Source organism: Pteropus alecto, unplaced genomic scaffold (assembly GCF_000325575.1).
Source record: "Pteropus alecto unplaced genomic scaffold, ASM32557v1 scaffold35, whole genome shotgun sequence".
NCBI lineage: Eukaryota > Metazoa > Chordata > Mammalia > Chiroptera > Pteropodidae > Pteropus > Pteropus alecto.
The window spans coordinates 8,967,755-8,979,847 of NW_006437828.1; positions in this window are offsets into that span (position 1 = coordinate 8,967,755).

Consider the following 12,093-nt stretch of genomic DNA (forward strand, 5'->3'; position numbering starts at 1 on the left):
TTGGCCAAGCCGACACGCAGAAAGCACTCTACCAACAGCAGAACGCATACAGAAAATTCCCCACTGTGGATCTTATGCTAAGTCCACAGAACAAATAAAAATAAATTTAATAAGATCGAAGTCATAGAGCATATTCTCTAACTATAATAGAACTAAATGAGAAATGAATAACAAGAAGAAATCTGGAAAATCCTCAAATATTTGGAAATTAAACAGCATACTTCTAAAGAATCCATAGTTTAAAAAAGAAACCACTGGAGAAATTAGAAAATATTGTGAACTAATTAAAAAAACGAGAACTAACCACATCAAAATTTATGGGACACAGCTAAATTAGTGCTCAGAGGGAAACCTATAGCTATAAGCGCTATGTTAAAAAGAAGAAAGATCTAAAATAAATAGTCTAAGTTTCTGTTACTAGAAGCTAGGAAAAGAAGAGAAAATTAAACCCAAAGAGAACAGAGGAAAGAATAAGAAAGATCTGAATGGAATCAGTAAAATACAAAACAACAAAACAATAGAGAATTTTAATTACACTAAAGTTTGGTTACTTGAAAAATCAGCAAAACTGATAAACCTTTACCTAGCCTGACTGAGGAAAGATGAAGAAATTAAAATGATTATAAGGGAATGTTATGAATAGCTTTATGCTAACAAATTAGACAATTTAAGTAAAATTAATAGACAAATTCCTAGAAAGACACAAATTACTAAAACTGACTTATAAAGATATAATATAGTAAGTCCGAATAGATCTATATCAAGTAAAGTAAATGAATTGCTGTATAAAACTCTTTCCACATAGAAAAAGCTAAGGCCCAAGTAACTTTACTGGTAAACTCTATCAAAGTAAGGAAAAAATAACACCAATTCTACACAAACTTAGAAAATGGAGAAGGGAATACTTTTCTACTTATTTAATGAGGGCAGAATTACCCTGATATTAAAGCAAGATAGGTATCACAAGTAAACAAATAAAATTATAGAATAATAACTTTCATGAATATAGGCACAGAAATTCTAAGCTAAACATTGGCAAATCAAATGCATCAATTTGTGAAAAAGATGATAAACAATGAAAAAATGGGATTTGCAAGAAAGAGTAAATTTCAAAATCAATCAATATAATATATAACATTAAGGAGCTAAAGGGCAAAAATCATATAATCATCTAAATAGATACAAAAAAAGAACCAGATAATAAACACCCATTCGTGTTAATTACTCCCAATAAACTAGAAATAAAAGATAATTTTTTTAATTGAATAAAGGGTATCTATAAAAAACCCACAATTGATATCATGCTTAGTGGTGAAAGACTAACTTTTTTCCTTCCTTAGGTTTAGGAAATTCATAGAATGAAGATTCTAACCAGTGAAGTAAGACAAAAAAAAAAAAAAAAAAGGAAACTAAAAGCATATAGATCGGAAAGGAAGAAGTCAAATGTTTTATTTATATGTGAAATGATCATCTATGTAGAAAATCCTAAGTCTAAGAAAGGACTAATAGAATTAATAATAGAATTTAACCAAGTCACATGATACTAGATTAATATACAAACAGCCATATATTCCTATATACTAGCAACATCTAAAAATGCAGTTAATAAAAAATTCCATTCACAATAATATCAAAAAGAACAAAATATTTAAAATTTTTTAAAATATAGCACTTCTACATTGAAAATTACAATATGTTGCTGAAAAAAAAAATAAAGAAGACCTAAATAAGTGAGAAATATCTCATGTTCGTGAATTGTAAAACTTGAAATTGTTAAGAGGCCAATTTTCCCAAAATGATCTAGAGATTTAAAATAATCCCCCACCAAAATCTCAGCTGGCTTTTTTTTTTACTAGATATCAGTAAGTTGATCCTAGGAAGTATATGTAAATGCAAAGGACATAGAACATGATTTTTGAGACAGTAGAACAAAATTGAAGGACTTAAACTACCTGATTTTAAAGTTCACCACAAAGTAATAGCAGTTTGATATCAGCATAATGATAGACATAAAAATCGATGGTGCAGAAACTCAAGAAATAAGCCCGCGTATACATGATCAGTTTATTTTCAGCGAATGTGCCAAGATAACTCAATGGGGGAAAGATAGTCTTTAAACAAATGGAGCCGACACAATTAGATAATCATTTGCAAAATAATAATAATAATAATAATAATAATAATTTTAAGTAGACTGTAGACTTGAATATAAGAGCTGAAATGATAAGATGTCTAGAAAAATACACAGGAGAAAAACCTTTGTGATCTTGGGTTAGTAAATATTTTTTGTATATGACATCAAAAGCATATTCATTAAAATTTTGATAAATTGGACTTCATCAAAATAAAAAGCTTTTGGTGTTTACAAAATATCACTAAGGAATAAAAAGAAAACAACTATGAAAAAATATTTGCAAAATATCCGATAAAGGACTTTTATATAGAATTAATAACTTTTACAACTCAATAGTAAGACAAACGACTGCCTTGAAAAATGAGTAAATGATTTGAATAAACATTTCATGTGGTTAATAAACACATGAAAATAGGCTCAATTCGTCAGTGAATAGATAATGCAAATTAAAACCACAAGATACCACTTCATACTACTAGAGTAGCGAAACTCAAAAAGACTGAAAATTCTAAGTGTTCTGAGGATATGGAAGAAGTGGAACCTACCTTCATACGTTGCTGGCAGGAGTGAAATGATGCAAGCACTTTGAGAACCAGTTTGACAGTGTCCTAAAAAGTTAGATATAAACTTACCAAGCAGTCCAGCAATTCCACTCCTAGACATCTACCCAAGAGAAATGAGAACATATGTCCACACACAAACATGTATGTGAATAGTCCTAGTAGCATTACTCAGAGTAGCTAAAAAATGGCAACATCTATCAACTGATGCAGTGAATCCTTACAACGGATCATTACGCGATGCTTAAAAGGAATAGGTTACTGATACATGCAGCCACGCGAACTTCAGACACATAATGCTAAATAAAAGAAGCCAGATGCACTGGACTATGATGATTACATTTATAAATTATGTTTTTGAAAAGGCAAAATTGTCACGGACTAGAGAGAAAGCAGTGATTGACTGCAAAGAGTTCGACGGAATTTTTTCAGTTGATAGAAATGTGCTAAAATTGAAGTATTTCTGAAGGTTTATGACATCTTTTTTTCACAGTCACCAAAAACTGGATGCAACCAAGATGTTCTCCAATAGGTGAATGGATAAATCGACAGTGATACATCCATACAAAGGAATAGTATTCAACCACAATAAGAAATGTGCTATTAAGACTCAAAAGAAACATGGATGCATCTTACAGGCATACAGCTCTATAGTGTATAATTCCAAAAACATAACATTCTGGAAGAGACAGCATTACAGAGTTAGGAAAATAATGATTGGTTGCCGAGGGTTCGGGACGCAGTGGAAGCAATGTTAATGCGTGAAGTGCAAGGGGCAGTTTGGGGTGGCAAAGCCATTCTGCACGACTCTGTCATTGTGGATGCATGCGCTAGATATCAGTCCAAACCCACTGAACTTCACAGCACAGAGGGAAACTTAGTTTATGTAAATGTTTGAGAACTCATTTAGGACATCAGGGGACACCGGGGAGGAATGTGGACGATGAAAAGGGAATCTAACTGTATCGCAGGGTGAGAAACAGCCTCGCTGAAGGAGGTAGGGGAAAAGATGCTGGCCTGAGTGACTGAGGGAATGGGTGAATGGGTGGAGTTCATAAGACTTAAAGGCAAAAGAAACTAGACGTAAGAAACTGCACATAAGTCGGTAAAGTCGTTTCTCATAGGGGCATTGTTTGACAGTTCTGGAGCTACCATACACATATATTGACGTTGAACAATCAAGTAAATGATGGCAGATGGCAAGAGCCAGATTTCTCACTGTTTGCATAGAAGTTTACGGATAAGAAAGGGGAGGAGGCCACGGTGATTCACATAATCGTGGGTTAGGGCTAGAGACATCAGTATGAACTCAAGTTTAGCTTAATATATATACCAATAGTTATAGATTGAAAAGTTTTTAGACATCTGTGAATATCAGGTTAGTATATACACATATATCCCTTGGTTCTGTCAGCTTAGAGGTTCCAGAAGCACTGACAACACCCCAGTAACAATGAGCACAGCCAGCACCCAGATCTTGGTTTCTAATACCATTCTTCAATAAAAAGAATCAGGAATCCTTGGAAAAAATGGCCGATTCTAGGATGGAGGCAGGAAATATACAGGGTGAGTCATGAGTATTTTATAGTGCCAGAAAATGTCCAAAACCCAAAAACAAAATTTAAATCGAAACCATAAAAAAATCCCATAATATGAGGGACTTTACAAAGAGATATAGGAGCTAACTAAAAGAGCTGCCAATATCTAAAGCTGGAACAATTTGAGCAAAAAAAAAAAAAAAATCAGATGAGGTAGTATTGGATTATAATCCAAAGTATGAAATAATTGTCCATGAGTCCATTCTGATATAAATAATTGAATAAATAAATCAAGGGGGTGGAAGAGAAATATCTCCCATGCAGAAGAATTTTAAATAATTTATGTAGGTACTCCACCCTCGAAGAGATGAGGCATAACTGTCCCCTCCATCAGCGTGGCTGTGTGGCCTAAGCTTAGAGCCTTTCTTCAGAAGAATAAGTACAAAAGGGACGATAACAAATAACTTCACAGTGCAGGAACCTGACAACACTGCCTCAGCCAGGTGGTCAAGGTCAACATCAACCATGATAAGTGAAGTTGATAGTATGCTCCCTGAATACGATGTGATGAAAGACTGTGGTCTTTCTTTCCAAAACCAATAATCATGAAGGGAAAAAAAAACAGACAAATTCCAACTAATGAACATTCTACAAAATATCTGACCATACTCTCCAAAACTGTTAAGGTCATCAAAAAAAAAAAAGTCTGAAAAATTGTTACAACTAGGAGGAGGCTAAGGAGACATGATGACTAAATGTAATTTGGTGTCCTGGATGGATCCTGGAACGGAAAAAAAAGTTAGGTAAAAACTAGGGGAAACTAAATACATTGTGACTTTAGTTAATTATAATGTTTCAATATTGGCTCATTAATTGCGACAAATGTGCCATACTGATGGGAGTTTGTGACAGAGGAAACTGGGAACAGAGTATACGGGAACTCTGAACTATCTTCACAAGTTTTCTGTAGATATAAAATTGTTCTAAAAAATAAGGTTTATTTAAAAAGACTATTACATAACATCACAAGACAGATCATGGAAGCATCGCATATGAAAGTCTGGGATGAAATGAACTGATATCACACTGACATATTCCAGGAAAGTGTGTGCCATTTGGCTTTGTGCTGGCTAAGTGCTAAAGTGGCAGCCAGAAAAGATTTGGAGTTCGTATTATCATTATTACATATTTGGCAGAAATTGCCATTATTAGCAGCTGAAAAAACAGGACATGGAGCTCTTGAACAGAGCTGAAAATACAAGGCCTCTCGGCTTGGTTTTCTGTACGCAGCAGACATCTCCGATGAAACAAACGGCTGGATTTTTCTTCGAAGAGCCTGCAAAACGTTCCTTTCGGCAAAATTGAGCTTTAATAACTACAGAATGATTTCCAATGCTCAAAGCTCCCTTAACTCATTTGATGCCTAAAAGGACTCTGTAAAGTTGGTTTTGTTGTTATTTGCAGGAAGAAACGGGTTCAGAGATGGTAAGTGATTTGCTCCAAACACATGCCTAAAAAGCAGTGGAATTAAAACTGAAACTTAGGTCTTGCAAATGAAAATCTATACCCTTCCTACAGCTCAATGTGTTTTGAGGAAGCCCGTGTCCCGTTCTTTGGCACATGTTAGCAGACCCTGAATGGGCGCTGGTACAAACAAGGCACGAAATTCTTGTGGGCTTCACCGGGTCTCAATTCCAGTCACTTATTTTCTTGCAATTTTGTCCTCCAAATGCTTTCTCCATCTCTGCTTCTTATATGAATCCAATCAGGTCTTTATTTCCCTGATTCCCGCTCAGCTGGGGAACAGTCACTCTATTCCTTACTTGGTTCTGCTTCCATACTATATAATTCAGCTTTAAAAATATATATATATTTTTTTATTCCTGCGATAACATTTAAGTTCTACTCTCTAAGCAAATTTCAGTTATATAATACGGTGTTATCATCTGTAGTCACCATGTTTTACACGGGAGCCTCAGACCTTATTCACCTTACAGCTGAAAATTCAGCTTTAAACTCCTCACTCATCTGCCTGATGCTGAGATCCTGGTCCCTGTACCTTTTTCCTTGGTCCTGACCAAAAGTGATATGTGACAAAGACTGTCGGACTGTTAGAGATGACCCAAATGCTCTTAGAAATAGGCTCTCTATTTTTAAAGGATCACTGAAAAATGAAGTACTTGAGAATTCACAGAGTTATTATGAATCTCTAATGCTACCTCATCTCTCTGTTCAGAGAGATAAATCTTCAATGTGTCACTTCTATTGAAGGAGATGAGGAATTGGGTGATTATTTTCAATTTCACAGTAATATTTCACTGACCTCTAAAAATACCTACTATTAAAAACTCATTTTTTAGCTGAATCAGCCTTGAATAGAAGAAAAGAAGAATACCGTACATTAGGAGAACAAGCTTTCCTTCAAGACGGTAGCTTTCAACAATCTAACTTGCCCAGGTACAATGGGACACAATGAGATGCATTCAGATGCCTATATTTCGCGCGGTGATATGGAGAATCTGGGGAAATGGAACTTTTGAAGTCGGTCATTTCAATCTCTTAACGAAATAAGATTTCCTGTTGGGTCATTCCAGTCCTTTAAAACTCACCTCATTCGTGTTACGGGAGTGCTGACTATTTTCCTGGTTTGGTGCTTTGTCAATTCTCATTTCTTTCTGCTAATAATTCTGAATTTGAGTCTATATGCTCCTAGGAGAATTGAGAGCCACACTTGTACTTCTAAAGTTCGCAGAGCCAGTGGCTTTGTCTGCATGTGACCGTGCACTGAATGGCAATGTTCTCTTGCCCCGCCCCTCCCCCCCAGGTAGGCTGGGGACTAGCGTGCTGGGAGGGACAAGGACATAGAATGAGAGAGTGTGGAGACGGGTCGAGCCACAGGTGCTGAGAAGCAGCATAGCCTAGCAGATAGAACGCTGTTTCAGAGGGTTGGGAATGAGATGGGGGGCGGGAGGGGAGATGGGGGACTTGGAGTAGGAAAAAGATGCTGTGTAGGGTGATTATGAGACAGGCAAAGAAAGGCAGTGGAGCCTGAGGTGTGCAGTCTTCCCGGACTGCAAATCCAAGCAGACGGAAAATACGAAGACTGTGTCGGCAAGTGGCAGGGCTTCACCGCCTACGTCCAAATCAAAAAATAAGAGTCTAGTCCCTGCCTAGTCCCTGAGGAGCAAAGAGGGGAGCAGGCCAGAGCGAGGTAAGACTCAGCGCAGGAGACGATGGCCAGCAAGCAGGACAGAGGTCACGGGGGCTGTGGGGAGCGGGGACGGGGACCATCAGGGTGGGAGCTGCGACAGACCGGGAAATGGCTGAGCCTGAAACCGGGCCTCAGTAGCCTCAGCTATGGAGGGAGAGGAAGCCTGGAGAGGCTGGATTCCGGGCTAGAAGAATTCACGGTGGCTTGCTGGGACTTCATCTCCTCACCTGGGACTCAGGGCTCCGTTTGGTGTGACAATGAGAAATGTAAACCCCTGAGGAGAACCGGCCCCACTGAAAGAAAAAAGTTGACAATGAACAGACTCAAACAGAAGATGGAGTTCTTAGTATTTTAGGCTAACTCACCAACTGGTGGACAATTCTTCCTTTTAAAGAACTCTATGCCTTTTCGCTAATGAATCCATGCCCCCGTAGAGCCATAAAAGATGAGAATTTAGCCCAAATGTATACTTAAATTGGATCGCCTGGTAAGAATGCTTTAAAAAATAAAATGCAGCCACTTGTGACCTATTAAGACTGCTAATGCGCTCACTGACATAAATACCTGAAGGGTTTCTACAACAGCTGGGACGTGGCTCAAAGATCTTTTGTGTCTGCTTTTTAATGTACTTCTAAAATGACTTCATAAAATGGCAACCACCACCACCCTTGGGACTGAGATTTTGTATAATAACTCCCAGAGTCCTCATCTTCCATCACTGTTGATTGCAAGTGACGGCCTACTCTAAAAGTCTCGAAGACCAAAATCAAACGCAAAATAAGTAACCAGTGAGAAACAAGGCTTAGAAGACGTAGGCAACCCCCAAACCCACATGTCCCTAGCCACAATCTCACAAAACGGCATTTGTCTAGACACTCTGTAGACTCTTCAGCCCCCTAAATTCTTCTCATATGGGTCCTAGCTGGGCCCAAACTCTTCCCATATGGCACCATCCAACAGCCAACTAACCTTGGCTCTGATGGGAACCCAGTGTGTCCAGCCTTCCGCGGTGCCCGGGGCGGGAATTCAGCCTTCACTGGCCACCAGAGAGACTGACTGTGGCAGATGTTCACACTGAGGCTGATAGTGACCCAGCTGAAGGGAACCAATGATCTGGGCCTCAGAAGCTAGTTGTGACAGACCCTGTACTTTCCCACCCCCTCATCTGTTCTTTAAGTCCACGAACGTTTATTGAACATCTATCATACTCTGAGCACTGTGACAGGCTCATCGAGCGCAGTTATGTGCAGAAGAAGCATCGTGGAACCTACATCCCACTGTGCAGACCAACGACAAATGAGCGAACAAGTTAATAAGTGGACATGAGGTGCTGGGAAGGAAAGAGTCAAGGCCTTGTGATGAAGGACAGGCACTGTCGGAATCGTCAGGAGGTGGCCTCGTCTGGGAAATGACATTTAAATCAAGACCCAGAGTGAAAAGGAAACAACCCTTTAAGGCGCGGGGTGAAGAGTTTTCCAGGCAAAGGGAATAGCAAAATCTATAAGGAGAAAGGAAGCATGGTACATGGAATGACCTGAAAGAGACTTGGAGTCACTGCGGCTGGAGCCAAGGGAGAGAAAGGCAGAGTGTCAGGAGGTGGGACTGGAGCAGTAAGGAGTGGCCTGGGTTTGTGGGGTGTCCATTAAAGAGAAGAGCAATGGCATACTTTTTATTTTTTTTGACATTTTGCAAAGATCATCTAGACTGCTGTGTGGGGAATTAGCAGTCAATTAACAGTCTAATTAGCGATCAGAGGGGAGTGAGAGTACCAGTAGGAACAGGAGGCAAACTGCAGCCATCCACGTGAGAGATAATGGTGGCCTGGACAAAGACAGTGACGATGGAGATAATCGTAAGTATTTTAACATAGGAAGAACTGGCTGATAGTTTCAACACAGAGGGATAGTAAAAGAAAAGAATTATGATCAACTACCGAATTTCTGGCTAGAGTAACTGGATGGATGCTGATGCCTTTACTAAGACGAGGAAGATGAAGAACAGATTTCAAAGGGGATTTCAAGTTTGCAACATATTTGATTGGATGTGCTTATGAGTCACAGAAGTGAAACGTCGGGTAGGCATTTGCATATGCTCATTTGCTTATTTAACAAATATTTTTGAGTTCCTATTGTACATAGAAACCGGGCCAGTACTGGAGGTAAAACTGTAAACAAAACAGAGACGGTCTGGACTTTATGAAATTTACAAGCAAATAGGACAGACACTGGACAAGTAACTGAGCGTGATGTAGATATTGATGTAGAAATCAGGGGGTTTTGAGAGGGAAGGACAAGCAGGGAGACTGACAGTCTGGGTGGCTAAAGAAGGCTTCCTAAGGAAATGGTATTTAATTTCAGCTCTGAAACATAAATTAGGCCAGTAAAGGAAGGAGCATTTCAGGTAGGGAATGTGCAGCGCACGGACAGAGGCCTGGAGGCAGGAGCGGTTAGGTCTTCCCAGGAATGAGTCTTGTAGCACTAATTCTTTCCCCAGATACTTTCGGTCCCCATGAACACAGGCTGGAGTGGGCTGGTTCCACCAGTCCTCCGATCTTGTTGCCTATAGGGTCCATGGCATCCACTCCATCCAGGACCTCTACAACACTACGTTTAAAAGATCTACATTCATTCTTTCGGTTGACCATTTCTTGAGCACCTAACTCTGGACCGTGGAGTTGCAGATGAATTTCTTGCCTTTACGAGAGAATCTGCCACTTAGAAGAGGAGTAAAAAGTTTTATATTAAAATCGTGTTTAAAGAATTATGGGGAGATGGGACAAGGAGGGGCTGACTCACCCTAGGGCCACAGAGAAGACTTCACAGAGGAAGAGGAAGAAGGAAGAAAGAAATGGAAACACTGACATCAGGATGGACACATGGACAACATATGTGAAAGAAAAATGTATGTGCTTGGGAAATGGCAAGCCATGTGGGGAAATGCAGCATTCTTATAAACTTGGTTTATATAGTAAACATAAAGAATTTTCTCTCTCGAATACATTATCTTGTTCTTTAGTGCTAAGAAGACTTCTCTATAGGTAGCAATAGCTGTGATTTTGTAACTGGTCACTTTCTCCAAGGAAATAGCCTAGTATTGAAGGCTAAAGAAGTGATCCAATGCCAGTCATCATATGAGTAAAGAAGGGAGGAGATCCCGGGAGCCAGACTGAAGACCACAAGCTTTACTCGCCCTTGTCACATGTCAACTGCCTGGACGGGTAGTATGGGAGTAAGTAAGATAGAGATCCTCTCCTTATCAGGAAAGACAAGTCATTCACTTAGCAGTGCCCCTGTCCCCATCCCCACAGAAAGACACTTGGCCCTTTGGCAGCCCTCCATATTCCCTACCCACACTCCCAATACCAAAGTTAGAGCATCTACCACTTGGCAAGTTTCAAGCATGGCCTCCCCCCAGGACTGATGGGAAAAAATCAATTAAAGTGACGCTGCATAAAATCAGATTCAGACATCTCGATAACTCGAACCTGTTAGGAAATGAAGACAAGAACAGAAAAAGAAAATGTGAGAGTAGGGAGAATCCTAAAAAGAGGAAATGAATCTCTGTGAGAAACTGTTTCCCAGCGAGCTTCCATATTAATCACAGCGTTCAGACGGTGGCCTCAGAGACCACAGCTGGCTGATAATTAGGAACCAAGCAATTTTTCTGAAAGGAGTACAAGATGGAACATTATTAATTGAAGTGTTTTTTTTTCTTTTTTTAACCCAAGAAATATGTTGCAATTCCTTAATACCTTGGAAAAGCAAGAATATTAAACATGAAGGCAATGTGTCGGGAGCAGCAGAAAACTCAAGTGTGGGCTTTCGCATGTCCCAGAAAGAGTCTAGTCACTGAGCCACATAAAATTAGAACACTTCAGTAGTTGACAAGGGTTGGGTGGGAAGAAGAGAGAGGTGAATGGGTGGAACTTGGGGAATTTTTAGAGCAGTAAAACCGTATTCTGTATGATATTATAATGATGGATACATGACATTACCTTTTTTCTTTGTATGTCACAAAGATCACACCCTGGTGTCAACTATGGATGCTAGTTAATCATCACATAATGTGGGTCAAAAAGCTCTGTAGTCAATCTGACAAGTCCAATGACCGAAAGTTGCCTCACGGGGAGGTCTGATCATACATTCCTAGCTGGGGAGGTCAAGGTGGGAGGTCACCGCCCCAGACATACAACATCTTTAGTGAAAGGTTTATCTTTGCCTTAAGCTAAGCCCTGTCCCTTGTTTTTTGCATCTAGGTTAAAACACCTCTGCGATGCCTCTTTCTGAGACCCCTGGAAGGTGAAACCACCCTCAAGGGAGTACAGTCTTTTTGACTCTCTTGTACACCAGTCCCTGCCTGCCTTCTTCCACCTCCACGTGCTCTTCCTTACGAACCCTCCTTAATTTCGAGTGCATAACAGAAACTGCGAAACTGTCATTTTCTGGAGCATTTGGGGATCTTGCTCTCCGGCATATGTCATCAGTTTTGGCTCAAATAAAATCTTATAAAAAATTTTCTACTGCTTTGGACATTTTTTACATTGACAGTATAAATACTGCTTCGTCGATATTGTAACAAATGTATGACACTAATTCAAAATGTTAAAAGTAGGAGTAATTGGAGAAAGGAAAGGAGGTATAGAAGAATCTA